The sequence below is a fragment of the Phascolarctos cinereus genome, unplaced genomic scaffold (assembly GCF_003287225.1).
Source record: "Phascolarctos cinereus isolate Bilbo 61053 unplaced genomic scaffold, phaCin_HiC Scaffold_2;HRSCAF=192, whole genome shotgun sequence".
Classification (NCBI taxonomy): domain Eukaryota; kingdom Metazoa; phylum Chordata; class Mammalia; order Diprotodontia; family Phascolarctidae; genus Phascolarctos; species Phascolarctos cinereus.
The window spans coordinates 333133286-333147033 of NW_027555625.1; the positions used below are offsets into that span (position 1 = coordinate 333133286).

Genomic DNA, 13748 nt, shown 5'->3' on the forward strand with positions numbered 1-13748 from the left:
TCTTTTATTATAGTTGTTTGTGCACTTGCCTTTTCCCTCATAACATTGCAAGCTTTTGCAGAGAAGAGTCTTTGTCATATCTGTCTTGATATTCCCAGTGCATAATACCATGCCTTGCACATAATGAGTACTTAAATGATGTTTTCACTGAATATGAATGAGGTTTTTTTTTTAACTAGTCCTTTCCTAGGAATGTGACATCTTAGAGGGTGAAAGCTCTTTCTTTCTGAAGATTGGACAAGTGAGCACAAGTTATTGACAAAGAATTCAGGGGTTTCCTTATGACCAATTTCAAAATACTCAGACTTTGGACCCATTAATAGAGGTTCTTAACATGGAATCCATGGACCCCCAAGGAGTCTGTGGATAGATTTCAGGGGGTCTCTGAACTTGGATAGGAAAATTACATCTTTACTTCAATATAATTAGTTTTCTTTGTAATCCTATGTCTTTAATTTTATGCATTTAAAACTATTATTCTAAGAAGGAGTCCATGACACAAAAAATGTTAAGAAACCCTAGCATAAGTCATTGTCCTAGGACCTATGGTCAGAAATTATAAGAAATCAGATTTTTGGCTCAATGAAATAGCAACAACAACAACAACTAACATTTATATAGCACTTACTATGTACAAGGAAGAACTTCCCAACAATAATTGTTTTCTGTGAATAGAATGGACTGTATGAGAGGTCATGAACTGCCTATCACTGGAAGTCAGAGAATCATAGTTTATTTTTTTCTCAGGTGTTTAATGCATGTTACTAGTGAACATGTGACTCTCACAATATTTATTTTCTGCATGTTAAAGAATACTTATTTTTCTGTTATTTCTTTCCTTTTAAAATGCTTTGTTGATATTTTCTTTTTCTATCACTATCACTTCCCAATGATCTCCCCCTCTCTAGAAATAGTACTTATCCTTGTAATAATTAAGTTCAGCCAAATACAACAAATCAACATATTGACTATGTCTAAAAAATATATAAATATATACACACATACACCTTATTCTGTACATATTACCCATCACTTTTTTTTTTTGCTGAGAGGCAGGGGGCAGAATCCTAGGATCTTAGAGTTGGAAGGGACCTTAAAAGTCACATAGACCAACTTGCTATCCAGTGGAAGAATTCCTCCTTTAACATTCACAAGAGATGGATCATCCAGTGTCTGTTAAAACAGCTCCAGTGATAGGGAGCTTGACTCCTCCAACAGCAGTTCCTTCCATTTCTGGACAGCTCTAATAGTTAGGAAGTTCTCCCTTCTACCAATTGGTTCTAGGCCAGTGACTCCTTGATGGGTCCCAAGTTTGTGCAGATGAGGATTGTTCATAAAGATACCCTTTGGATTCATTGCCAGTACCCTGTGTTTACTTCTCCAGAAAAAAAAAGGGGCTTCCCCAGTATGGTGGTACATCTTCAGTAAAGAATTAAATTACATTCAGTGAGACATATGAGCCTTCCTGTAGTTTTCCAAAGTTAGTCCTAGTTCTCCCCTGTTAGTCATATTGAGCAAGCTTAATTCATCTCCCCATGACAACCCTGCATATATTTGAAGACAGTGATCATGTCCTCCCTAAGACTCTCCTGCTTCAGGCTAAACATTCCCAATTCTTTAAAGTGATCCTCATATGACATAGTTTCCAGCCCCCTCATCATCCTAGTTGCCTTCTTTTGTATGTACTCCAGATTGTAAGTGTCCCTTCTAAAATATGGGAGGCGGATCCAAGATGGCAGAAAAAAGGCAGGAAGTTGCCTGAGCTCTCCCCAAATTCCCTAGAAACAATTGTAAATCATGCCTCAAAATGAATTCTGGAGTGACAGAACCCACAAAAGGATAGGGAAAAACAATTTTCCAGCCTAAGATAACTTAGAAAGACAAAGGTCTGTCTTACTTGGGTGAAAGGGGAGCATAGCCCAGAACAGATGGTGTCCAGGCAAGCTAGTAAGAGGCCTCTAGTCCCAGCACAGATCATCAATCAAGACCCTGAGGCCTGGCTCGGTAGGTCAATGCCACAATAGGCCAGCTATGAGAACCCAGCCCCTACACAGCAGGCTAGTGATTAGGTCTGCCAGGCCTGAAGGCCCTGGCACAGATAGCTAGACCAGGCTGGGCAACTTCAGCACAGTAGGTGAGCCAGTAGCCCAGAGGGCTGGTGCAGAAAGCCAGTGACCAGGCTCCTGGACCTGATTCAAGAAGCTTGGGACAGCATCCCTTGTATCCCCAGAGCAGAACTTAACTTTAAAAGTCATGAAATAGGCCAGAAAATGAGCAAAAAATCAACAAAAAAGTCCTGGCCACAGAAAGCTACTATGGCCACAAGGAAGATCAAAACACAAACTCAGAAGGGGACAACAACGTCAAAATGCCTACATGTGAACCCTCAAAGAGAAATATAAATTGGTCACAGGCCCAAAAAGTCCTCTTGGAAGAGCTCAAAAAGGATTTTAAAAGTCAAATAGAGGTAGAAGAAAAATTAGGAAAAGAAATGAGTTATGCAAGAGAATCATGAAAAAAAGAGTCAACAGATTGGTAAAAGAAGCACAAAAAAATGGAAAAAGAAAACAACTTCTTAAAAAGTAGAATTGGCCAAATGGAAAAGGAGGTACAAAAATCTACTGAAGAAAACAACTCCTCCTAAAATATGGTCCCTAGACCTAGACACACGTCTCCAGATGTAATTGACCAGATCAAGGGACAGCAGGATTATCATGCCCTTTGATCCAGACATTATGTTTCTGTTGATGACATATGTAATTGTATTAGCTTTTCTGGTCAAAATGTCACATTACTGACTCTTATTGAGCTTGTAGGCCATTAAGGAATCTAGCTTAGTTTCACATGGACTATTGTCCAGCCTTATCAAGATAGCCCTGCATGTTAATTGTCATCTACTCTATCCTGTATCCAAAGAGTTAATTGATCCATTTGCATCTCAGTCTAGAAGGAGGTAGCTTTAGTTCCATAAGACCACAGTAGAAAAATATCATTCTCCCCTCACTAGCTAGCTACCTTCTGCTTCTAGTAGCTGGCTTAGTGAGGAGGAGTACTTCTAGAAAAGTTAGAACATGAAGTGAGGAAAACAATCTTACCTTTGATCTTGGCTTCAGTTGAGTCTATGTTTGACTTAAGTTGACTAGCACAGAAACTCCTGACTCAGTATATACATGTCAGAGGTGGCATAAATCCCTACAGGAGGAAAGAAAGGAGAGAGGGTAAAGTGAGCTTCCACATAAATTAGTTTCAAGTCTCCAATCTCAGATCTCAGGTCATGTATCTAACAAGGGGAAAGAACCACATATGTCATCTAGTCTAAAATCTTAATTTTACATATGAGGAAACTGAAGACCAGGACCTTGGTAAGACCTGAGTATCAGTTGCAAGGAATAAGGTCAAAGATGCTAAATCTACTGGCTTGGGTCATTTCCTCTCTCTAAGCTTCAGTTTTCCCTTCTAGAAAATGAAAGAATTGGATTCAATTGTATGTAAAAGGTCCCCTCCAGATAATATTCTGTGGTCATAGAATCCTTCTCATTTTGAAATTCTATGTTTTATATTTTAAGAAAGATTTCAGTTCTGACATTTACATTCTAAGGATCCTTCCAACTTTGACATTCTATCTTGAAAAGGCGTTTTCCAGTTCTGACATTCCATAAGATCATTCTAAGGTTCCTCTAAGGTCTAAAATTCTATGTTCCGTGTTTTTTTTTTTTTTTGGCTAGGCAATGGGGTTAAGTGACTTGCCCAGGGTCACGCAGCTAGTAAGTGTTATGTGTCTGAAGCCAGATTTGAACTCAGGTCCTCCTGAATCCAAGGCTGGAGCTCTATCCACTGCGCCACCTAGCTGCCCCTGTTCTATGTTTTAAAGTCCCTCTCAACCCTAACGTTGTAGGAGCTAACATTCTCCATTTTAAGCTCCATTAGAACTCTCTCAGGTTATGAGCCTGTGAATTCTCAAAGGACTCAATGACTCTATCATGACCTCACCTCTCTTGATAGTTATCATGTGATACAGTCCCATGGGACCAGTGTGGCTCTAAGGAGAAGCTCAGGAGAGCAGATCCCAGCCCTCTGACTACTCCTAAACTGTGTCTTAGCAACATCACAGCCTTTGCTTTGGCAATCTTGGCACTGCCTGCTTAGCTTTACTCTGTATTAAGCTGCAATTGAAGGTGGCATGAGGCTGCCATACACCTACACACCTTCTACTAGACAAACCCAACTAGGACACAAACAGACATTAGCTCCTTGCCCAGTGGAGGCAGGTACTGTCTGCAGCCATCATTTTCACCTGGGTAGTGCCATAGTGGTCCCACCTTTGGCTAAGAAGGGGAAATTTACTTGGATCATTTTAAGAAGGTAATGTGGTATAATGAGATTATCACTGGCCTGGTAGTCATAAGGCCTACCTGGGTTCTTGTCTTTATCACTAATTCATTGTGTGGTCTTGGGAAAGTAACATTCTCTTTGTGAGCCTTTCTTCATGTGTAAACTGTCTTCAAAATTGAGCTAAATAATCTCTAAAGTCTCTTCTTGCTCCTATATTCTGTATTCTAAAGTTCCTTTCATATCACAAAATAATGTATTAGTCCCTTATATATTATAAAATCTCTTCTATATCAATGAATTGATCTATCAATTATTCCACAAGCATATAATCAACAAGTGATTTGCAGGAAGCATCAGTAGATAGGGAATCAGGAATATTCTTTCTCATATAGAATGAGGTAGTACTTGAGGTGAGCTTTGAAGACAGATAAGGATTCTAGGTGGTTGGGATAAGTAAGGGTCATATCCCTTATGGGCCTAGGAAATGCAACAGCAAGTTGGCCTAGGTGGCCGAGTATATGTAGGGGAGAAATATTCAATTATACTAAAAATTTAGGCCACAGCCAGATTATAAAGGGCTTTAAATGCCAGACAAGTTTGTATTTTATCTTAGAGGCAACAGGGAGCCACAGGAGATTTTTGAGCAGGGAAGTGCTATGGTCAGACCTGTGCTTTAGAAATATTACATTGGCAGGTATATGGAGGATATATTGGGAGGGGAAAATTTTGCGGTCTGGAGATCAATTAGGAGGCTATTGAAATAGTCTAGATAAGAGAGGTTGAGGGTTGGAACGGCCTTAAAACATAGAATTTCAAAGCTAGAAGGAGACTTGGATCATAAGAGGTAACAGCTGGAAGGGTAGTCATCATGTGAATAGAGAGAAGATGATGCACATAACAGATGTTTGAGAGGGAGATTTCACAAGGCTTGGAAACTTGATTGAATATGGGAAGTGAGAAGGAAAATTTGAAGTTGCAAATCTGAGTGGCTGGAATGGTTGTGGTTTCTTCAGTAGAAATGAGGAGGTTGGAAAGAAGAGTAGCTTTGGGGGGATGGTGTTTTGTATATGTTGAATTTGAGATGTTTATGGAACATCCAATTCAATAGGTAGTTGGTGAAGTGGATCTAGAACTCAGGAGTGAGACTAAAAGTGAGAATAGAATCTGATTGTTCTGTGTGTAGAGATAATAGTTGAACCCAGTGGATCTGATGGGCTCAGTGAGAGAGAGGGTGTAGAGAGAAAAAAAGGCCCTGGCAGAGTCTTGATGTATACCCACAGTTAGGGGGCACTACATATATTCCTTCCAGAAGACTGAGGTGAGAGAACAGTCATGAAAACCCAATGAGGAAAGTATATTCAGGGGGCAGCTACGTGGCGCAATGGATAAAGCTCTGGCCTTGGAGTCAGGAGGACCCGAGTTCAAATATGACCTCAGACACTTGATACTTACTAGCTGTGTGACCCTGGGCAAGTCATTTAACCCCAATTGCCTAATGAAAAAAAAAGAAGAAGAAAGTATATTGAGAAGGAGAGGGTGGCCAACAATGTCCAGTGCTACTCAGAGGTCATGAAAGTTGAAGACTGAGAAAAGGATATTGGATTTAGTAGTTAAGAGGCCATTGGTAACTCTGGAAAGAGTGGTTGCAGTTGAATGATGAGTTCAGAAGCCAGATTATAAGGAAATGAGAAGTTAGTGAAGGAAACCTAGTGGAGGCACTGAATGTAGAAATGTTTTTCTAGGAGTTTTACAGTAAAAGGGAGAAGAGATATAGGACAACAGTTTCAGGGAATATGGAGTTACATGGCGGTTTTTTCTTTTAAAGAATGGAGGGAGCTGGGTATATTTATAGGCAGCAAGGAAGGAGCTAGTAGATGTGAAAAATTCTATGAGTATATGAAATAAAAAATGAATAACTTAGTGGTGGAGAAAGTAATATAAGAACCAGGACTGCTCACCACTTATACAGCAGATATCCTAAGCAGAGAATTCAACTAAATCCATTATATTGTGGCATATTTTGAGGGTACCCTGGCCAAATGACTGAAGAAAGGTCACCTCAGATGTGGGAGAGCCCCAAAGCTTGGCAATTTCTGGGTCCCCCATAATTGTCACAGGTACCAAATTTCCTCCCTAAAAAAAAAGAGGCTTCCCTCCAACAGGACAGAGCTGAGAATTCAACTGTTCCTCTGGGGCCTAGACTGAATGCATTTCATTAAACACCTTGGCCCAGAGAGAGCTGCTGTCTGTGACCAAGGAGAAACAACCTGCAATTTCACAAAGCCCAGGGCTGGAGGTGGGGCTAGAGTTGAGCGAGATAATATTTCTGAGGTTTGAGAATTACAGAAAAACAGAGTATTAGTGGGGGACTCTTTTCTTATCTGTATACCGGAGTAGTTATTTAGATGAGAGGCAGTGTGGTGGAAATGGAAAGGCTCCCACATTAGGATTCAGTAGGTCTATATTCTACTCCTGACTGTCACTGACTCATTGTGTGGAGTTGGGAAACTCCCTTCTCTTTCTCAGAGCCTCAGTTTCCCTATTTCTAAAACGAAGAGGGTTAGATTAAGTATTTCTATGATCTCTTTTGATTCTGACAGACCATGAATCTACAACTCCCCTTTTTATAGCACTTGCTGTTCTACAAAGCCTCTTTCCATAATATACCTGTGAGGTAGTTAGTGTAAGTGTTATCCCCATTCTTCCAAATGAGGCAACTGAGGTGGAGGAGGTGACATCTATAGTCAGACAGCAAGTACATGGCAGAATCAGGACTCAAACCTGGGTTTTCTAACTCTCAGTTGAGGGTATTATGGTAATATAACACTCAGACTTCCTTTTTCAAAGTCATGCCTGAATAATTCACATATAGGTGAGGGAGGGTGGGAAGGTTTGTATTGGAGTTTGACATTTTTCCTCATTACTTCAGGATCTGATTGATTGCCTACCACCTGTACTTCAGATTTCAAACTAGTCTTGCAAAAAAGGCACTAACTCACTGATGGGGATAGGAATGCTTTTGCATATTGCTTGTCAAGTAAACAATTGCTCTTATTTGCCTTCTGGGCACAACTCCTGACTCACTGGGAATGTACACCTACTGTGTGTGTATGTGCATTTGTGGATAGTCTTATCCCTAAATGCTTCTGCTAGCAAGGGCAGGGATGTAGTGGACTTATTTGGGAGGCGGGAAATTGATGGAAGAAAGTCTCCCAAAGCCCCAGATCATCTGAATTGTTAATTCTATGTGTGCTTCATTCTCAGCCCTCAATCTGGTATCCACACCAGCAGATATGTCCTGACTCCTCCAAAAAGATATTTTAAAAATAAGAGTCTTCTAGAAGACATCTCTCTAAATATGCAACTCATAATCATAGAATCTCAGGGTTGGAGGAGACATCAAAGGTCATCTTGTTCAACCTGCCTTTGAACAGAAGAAGCCTTCTTTATAACATCCAGAGAAGGGATCATCCAGCTTTTGCTTAAAGACCTTTATTTAGTAAGCAGGAACCTACTCTCTCCAGAGGCAACCTATTCCACTTTTCAGAATCACAGAATCTCAGAGTTGGAAAAGACCTTAGACATCTCCAGTCCAAATGAGAACTGACCTTGAACTTTCTACAACAGTAGTGTCAACCTCAAATAGGAAGAGAGCTTCACTGCCTCATATTAACTTAGTAAATCATAAATTAACATTATCTGTGCTGTATTGTTTTTTAAATTTATTTTGTTAAGCAATTCCAAATTGCATTTTCATCTGGTTCCAGCCACATTTAGGAGTTTTGCATCTGGAGGCTACAAGTTTCTCACCTCTGCCACATCCTTCAAGAGCAGTCATCAGTATTCCCTCGAAGATTTTTCCTTCTCAAGATAATCTGTTCTTACTTTTGGAAAGGTCTGATAGGAGATTTTTCCTTATACTGAGCCTAAATCTGCCTCACTGAAACTTCCACTCATAGTTCCTTGATCAGCCCTTCAGATGCATGTTTCTTCCAAGTCTTTTTTTTTCTCCAGGCTTAACATCTAATATCAACCAATCTTCCTATATAACAATCTAGAGCTCCTTTACCATCCTGATCATCCTTCCAGGGCTGGGGAGCCTGCAGCCTCCAGGCCACATGTGGCCTTCTAGTTCCTCAAGTGTGATCCTTTATTCAGCCAAAGGACTGCACTTGACACCCTAGAGGGCCGCATGTGGCCTCAAGGGCACAGGTTCCCTGCCCTTGCATCTAGACCCTGCATTTTATCAATGTCTTCCCTAAATTGTGGGATCCAGAGCTGAACACAATTTATCAGACACAATCTGACTAGGTCAGTATACAGTGAGATTATGACCTTCCTAGTCCTGGTTATCATGCTTCTCTTAATGCAGTCTAAAATTGCATTAGCTTTTTTCCCCTGTCTGCCATATTACATTGTTGACTCATATCAAGCTTGCAGTTCACTAAAACCCCTAGGTCTTTTTTCAGATAAATTGATTTCTCCAAAAAGGCTCCCTGTAAACAGGTTTCCTCCTCTTGAAAATAATGCTCAATCAACAGAACCTTAGATCTGAGATCTCTTGGCACAGAAATAACTTTTGTCTAGGAACTGAGATTCCCAGGTTCTAGTTCTAGTTATACAATGAATTCTGTGCATGACCTTGAGCAAGTCATAGCCTACATGCAGGCCCCATTTTCCTCCATTGTAAAACAAAGGGGTTGGACTATGATTTTTAAGGTTCTTTCTAGCCTCAGTGTTTCTGAATTCTTCATTTGAGTGCAAATAATCTTTTAACTTGTTATCATTTGTGAGAAATCATAGATTTAGAACTGGAAGGGTCCTTAAAGATTGAATCCAGTTACTCCATTTTACAGATAAGGAAACTAAGGTAATTTCTCTTCCCTATAATAAGAATAACAACAATAATCTCTTATTTGTGTATAGAACTTAGTTTACAAAATGCTTACACTCCTTTCCCCTCATTTGATTTTCATGTCACTACTATCTAGGTAGGGCAGGTACTATTAGCCTCATTTTATAGATGAAGAAATAGAAGCTCAGAGGTTAAATGGTTTACCCAATGTGACATCTCTGTCTTATATTTCTTTATCCTAAAGTGACTTCTTGCTTTGAATTCTATCTTTTAAGACTTTTTGAAGGCCCAGCATTCTATTTTCTAAGGTCTCTTCTGATGCTGATATGTTATATTCTATTTTCCTAAGGTCCTCAAGTTCTATGATTCTAAACAGGAAAATCCTAGAGGGAAAATCAGCCAGCCTTTTCCCCAGTAATGTTGGGTCCATTTCCTGACTGCTTATGGCCTCCTGGCTTCACACCCATCTTCAGTTTAGCTTCTTTAATTTTTTTTTCAATGAATAAAAATCTATATTCTCTCCTCATCTATTTCTTTTGCAACAAAAATGAAAGAAAGAAAAAAGAAGAAAAAAAGAAAAGGAAAGAAAATCTCTGATAACAAATAGTTTTGCTTTCTAAAAAGATCTGGGATAAACCCAAACTGTGCTTCCAGCCCAGACCTAGGTGGTAAAGGGCTTCCTTTTTGTTCAGGGGGCGGGGCATGCATGGTGGGTGCGTGGGAGCAGCAGGAGGCAGTCCGCTACCCGGGAGGCGGCTTCCTAGTGATTTCTCAAGCCCCTTAGCAAACTCTCGGCCTCACACTTTCGAGGGATGTTCAACGAGGGACCAGTACAAGGAGATGGCAGTTCACATCCGCGGGTGAAATCTCAAAGCTGGAGGCCCTGAGAAGATCTGCTGCTAGGGATCTCTCTCGAGCCGTTCTCCTCCAATTTCTTTCCGCCCCCTTAAACTCTCTGCAAGCTGAGGCCCCAGGCCTTACCCTCTGGGAAACCACGCTCCTGGTACACTAGAAGACCAACTGAAAGGCCCGGGGGCTGCACCTCCCGGGCCTAACCCCCCCTTCTAAAGGAACCCGGCCCAATCCTTCCTCCTCTTCCACCTTTCCCCCGCACAAAACTCCATCCTCTCATCTCTCCCTCTACTCCTCACCCCAGCAAACGCTTCCAAACCAAAACAAATTCTGACGTAGAAACGCGGTTATTAATAGCTTGGGGGAGCCAAGGCCGAGTGGTGTCTAAACAAGGTGTTGACTGGGGCATCCCTCTAGGGACTCATGAGGGAAGAGGGAGGAGAGAAGGCGACGGGTTAGGGAGGTCCATAGCTTCCAGGCCCATTATCCAGCTGCAGACCACAGCCTCCCCAGGGCTCTGCTTTGTCTGAGCTACAGGACCAACTCGGCTAAAGGCTGAGGCAGTTGCTGAGGCTCGGGGACCCTGGGGCAGTGGAGTTTCCCCTCAGATTAAGTGATCAACTAAGCGGCCTCTAACTTGGTTGTAGTCAGCCGGCATGGGACTGACCCAGGGAGGCCTGGGTTTGGGAGCTGTCCTCTACCATTGTGCTGAACTATGGAGGCTGTAGTTTAAATCTCTGCATCCACAAGAAGCTGACAGAGGCAGCGGGTTCCGGAGCTGTCTCCCAGCATAGGGCTAAACCGAGGAGACCAGGATGAGATTCATCAACAGAGTGGTACTGAACCCAAGAGGCCGGAATTTGGAGCTGTTCTCCCTGTTGGTGCTGACCCAGGGTGAACCAGAAAGGAGGAGGGAAGGGAACGAGTGAACAAGGGCGCTGCCTGGAGCGTGCTCCAGCTTAACAGGGCCTAAGACTAGAATCTCTCTGGCGCTCTCGCTCTGAGGAGAGGTGGACTATTCACAACAAAGACCGTACTGCACCAACCTGCTGCGGGCTGCGGCTCTTTCCACCCTCGGCGGCTGGAATACTGCTTTCTTTCTCGAGCTTCTCTGCCTTCCTTCCCCGCTCTCCCGCTGCTCCGTGGAGACTGGCTCCCTCTTGCAGGGGAACCGGGCTAGTACATATGCACTAGGGGAGTACCAAACAGGGGCTCTGGTATGCACCGACTCTCGGCCGGGCTCCTATTCTCCGGCTTTCAGCTCTCAGGCGGTCCTGCTTCCTGGGTGAGCCAGGCTTCCTGAAAGGAGGAGGGGGAGGGGTGGAGGAGGGACGATGAAGAATAGGGAGAATGAGTGAGCTAGAGAGCAGCTGTAGCTGCAAGATAGAGTCCGCGGGTCACTCATTCACCTAGCAGTCTACACAGATTTCTACTCTGACGTGGGATGGGTTGGGGGTGAGTAGTAGTCCTAGTATGTTGGCCAGAAAGATCATTCTCTGGAGGAGGGGTCTTGACAGCACCTTTTTCTCATTCTTAATTCCAGATCTAGGAGACCCTTGGAATCGATATCTCAAAGGCACTTCACCTCCTGAATACCGAGGGGGTTAGCGAGAAGGCAGCATTATAGTGGAAAGGGCACTGAATTGAGAACCGGGAGAGAACCTGAACTGATGTTCCAAATCTGCCACGAGCTAATTGTGTGACCTTGGACAAGTCACTTCCTTTCTGCAGCCCTCAGTTTCCTCCTTGTAAAAAAGGAATTGGTCTAGATGATCTTCTAGGTTTCTTAAAATTTTAAATTCTGCGTTCTAACATTTTCTATTTTAAGGCTACTCCCAGCTCCTAAATCCTGTGTTTGGAGGGTTCATCCACCTCTCACATACTCCAATTCTACAGGCACTAGGAATTTCCCAATTAGAAGTGGGAAAGAGAGGTACACCAATAGACAGACACTGATAAAGGATGATAGCTTTGGAGTAAGAAGGAAATTTAGAGATCATCTGGTCCAACTCCTTTATTCTATAAATTAGGGTACTGGGGACAATAGAGCCTTTGATTTGCTAAAGGTCACAAAGGTAGTAAGTAACAGAGTTGGAAATCCCTTGGACTAAAAAATTCCAGTGCCCTTTCCACCAAACCATGCTGCTTCCAAAGGTTTGCCTTACAGTAGTAAGCGGGAAGAGAAAAAACAGATAGAACCAAGAAGTTGGAAAGGTTTGATGTTGGCCCTTTTTGGATGATTCCCTTCAGTGTCTATTCTCCTACCTAAAGAGAGCACTTGGTTAGGCTGCATCTCAGGAAGTGCATGGTAACTACATGGAGGAGTTGCTTAAACACACATCCTTGTTTTATAAGGATTTCCTCATAGTTGCTCCTTCCCCTTTTATTGGTAGCTATAGGCAGGATGCATGTATAGTCTCAACCTTTCAGTTGAGAACAGAAAAGAAGTCAGTTAGTGTAGTGGAGATCACTGAGCCAGGAGCCAGAAGACCTGAGTTATGCTTTTGGCTCTGTCACTGATTTACTGTGACTTCAAGCAAGTTATTTCACCTCCTCAGAGTCTCAGTTTCGTTATCTGTTAAAAAAGAAGGCTGGATTAAATGATTTCTAAGTTCCCTCCCAGCTCTAATATATTATATTTTATGTTATAAGCTCTTCCAGTTTTCACGTACTATGCTCCAATTCATTTAGTTTGGTAAGCCTACATTCTAAATATCTTTCAGCTCAAACAATTTATGTTCCATGCTCTACTGTCTTTTCTAGAGCTGAGAGTCTATATTATGTGTCCTAAGTTCCCTTCCCATTCTAATTGGAAGACCTCCCTCCCCTTTGGCTTTGACATTCTATGTTCTTGGATCTTTTCTAGCTTGAACTTCCCTTGTTCTACAATTTCAACTCTAGCATCAGAATACCCTAGTTTGAGAAAGGTTGTAGATAAACTTGAGAGGATGAGATTCTAGATGGAGTTAGAATGAACAGGAACATTGGAAGGAAAATGCTAAGCACTTAGAGCCAGGGGATATTAAGACTTTCAGGTGAAAGAATGACCTTCTGCTGTAAAAATTCCACAGATTTAGGTTGAATCTGTCAAACTGTGAAATAGAATTGGACACAAATTCATGACTGGAATCTCAAATCTCTCACCAGCTGAAGCCTTTGCTTTAGGGGACCAAGAGTGTAAATAACTCTTCTGTCTTATTGAGTACTCAGGATTCTTAGCCTGATAGGAGGGTGGGAAGGTTGCTTACTAGCTGTGTGACCTTGGGCAAATCAAACAATCTATCTTAGCTTCAGGTTTCTCATTTGTAAGCTGGGTGTAGTGATTCTTGTGTTATATACCTCTTGGGGAGGAAAGCCCTTTCTAATCTTGAAAGCACAATAGAAATGGTATATGCTGTTTTCTGTGACTTCTGTAGAATCAGATGTAAGTAAATGTTTTGGTGAGTTGGCTTTGTAGCAACTTGTTAATATGAAACCAGAGAATCATAGCATTAGAGTTGAAAGAAACCGTGGAGATCATCTAATCCAAATTTCATTTTTATGGAGGACAAAATTGAGGCTCAGAGAGACTTGCCCTTTCCAAAATGACTTGTTAAAGTTAACACAATAGGTTAGTGGCAGAACCAGGAGCAGAGATCAGGACTTCTGACTCCTATGTCAGTGGCCTTCCCCCCTACCCCCCACATTTGTATTTGAGAGGCTTCTAGAG

At 42.0% G+C, this 13748-nt stretch overlaps 1 protein-coding gene across 1 annotated transcript in view; it reads right to left on the minus strand.

Moving 5' to 3' along the window:
- The window catches only part of CPLX2 (complexin 2), an 83776-nt gene extending 72391 nt beyond the window's left edge, over positions 1-11385 (minus strand). The window contains exons 1-2 of the mRNA XM_020998846.2: positions 11086-11385; positions 3096-3192 (exon numbers count right to left, since the gene is read on the minus strand). The gene's annotated coding sequence lies outside the window, so the exon portion shown is untranslated. The remainder of the gene's footprint in view (positions 1-3095; positions 3193-11085) is intronic.
- Positions 11386-13748: the final 2363 nt, after the last annotated feature.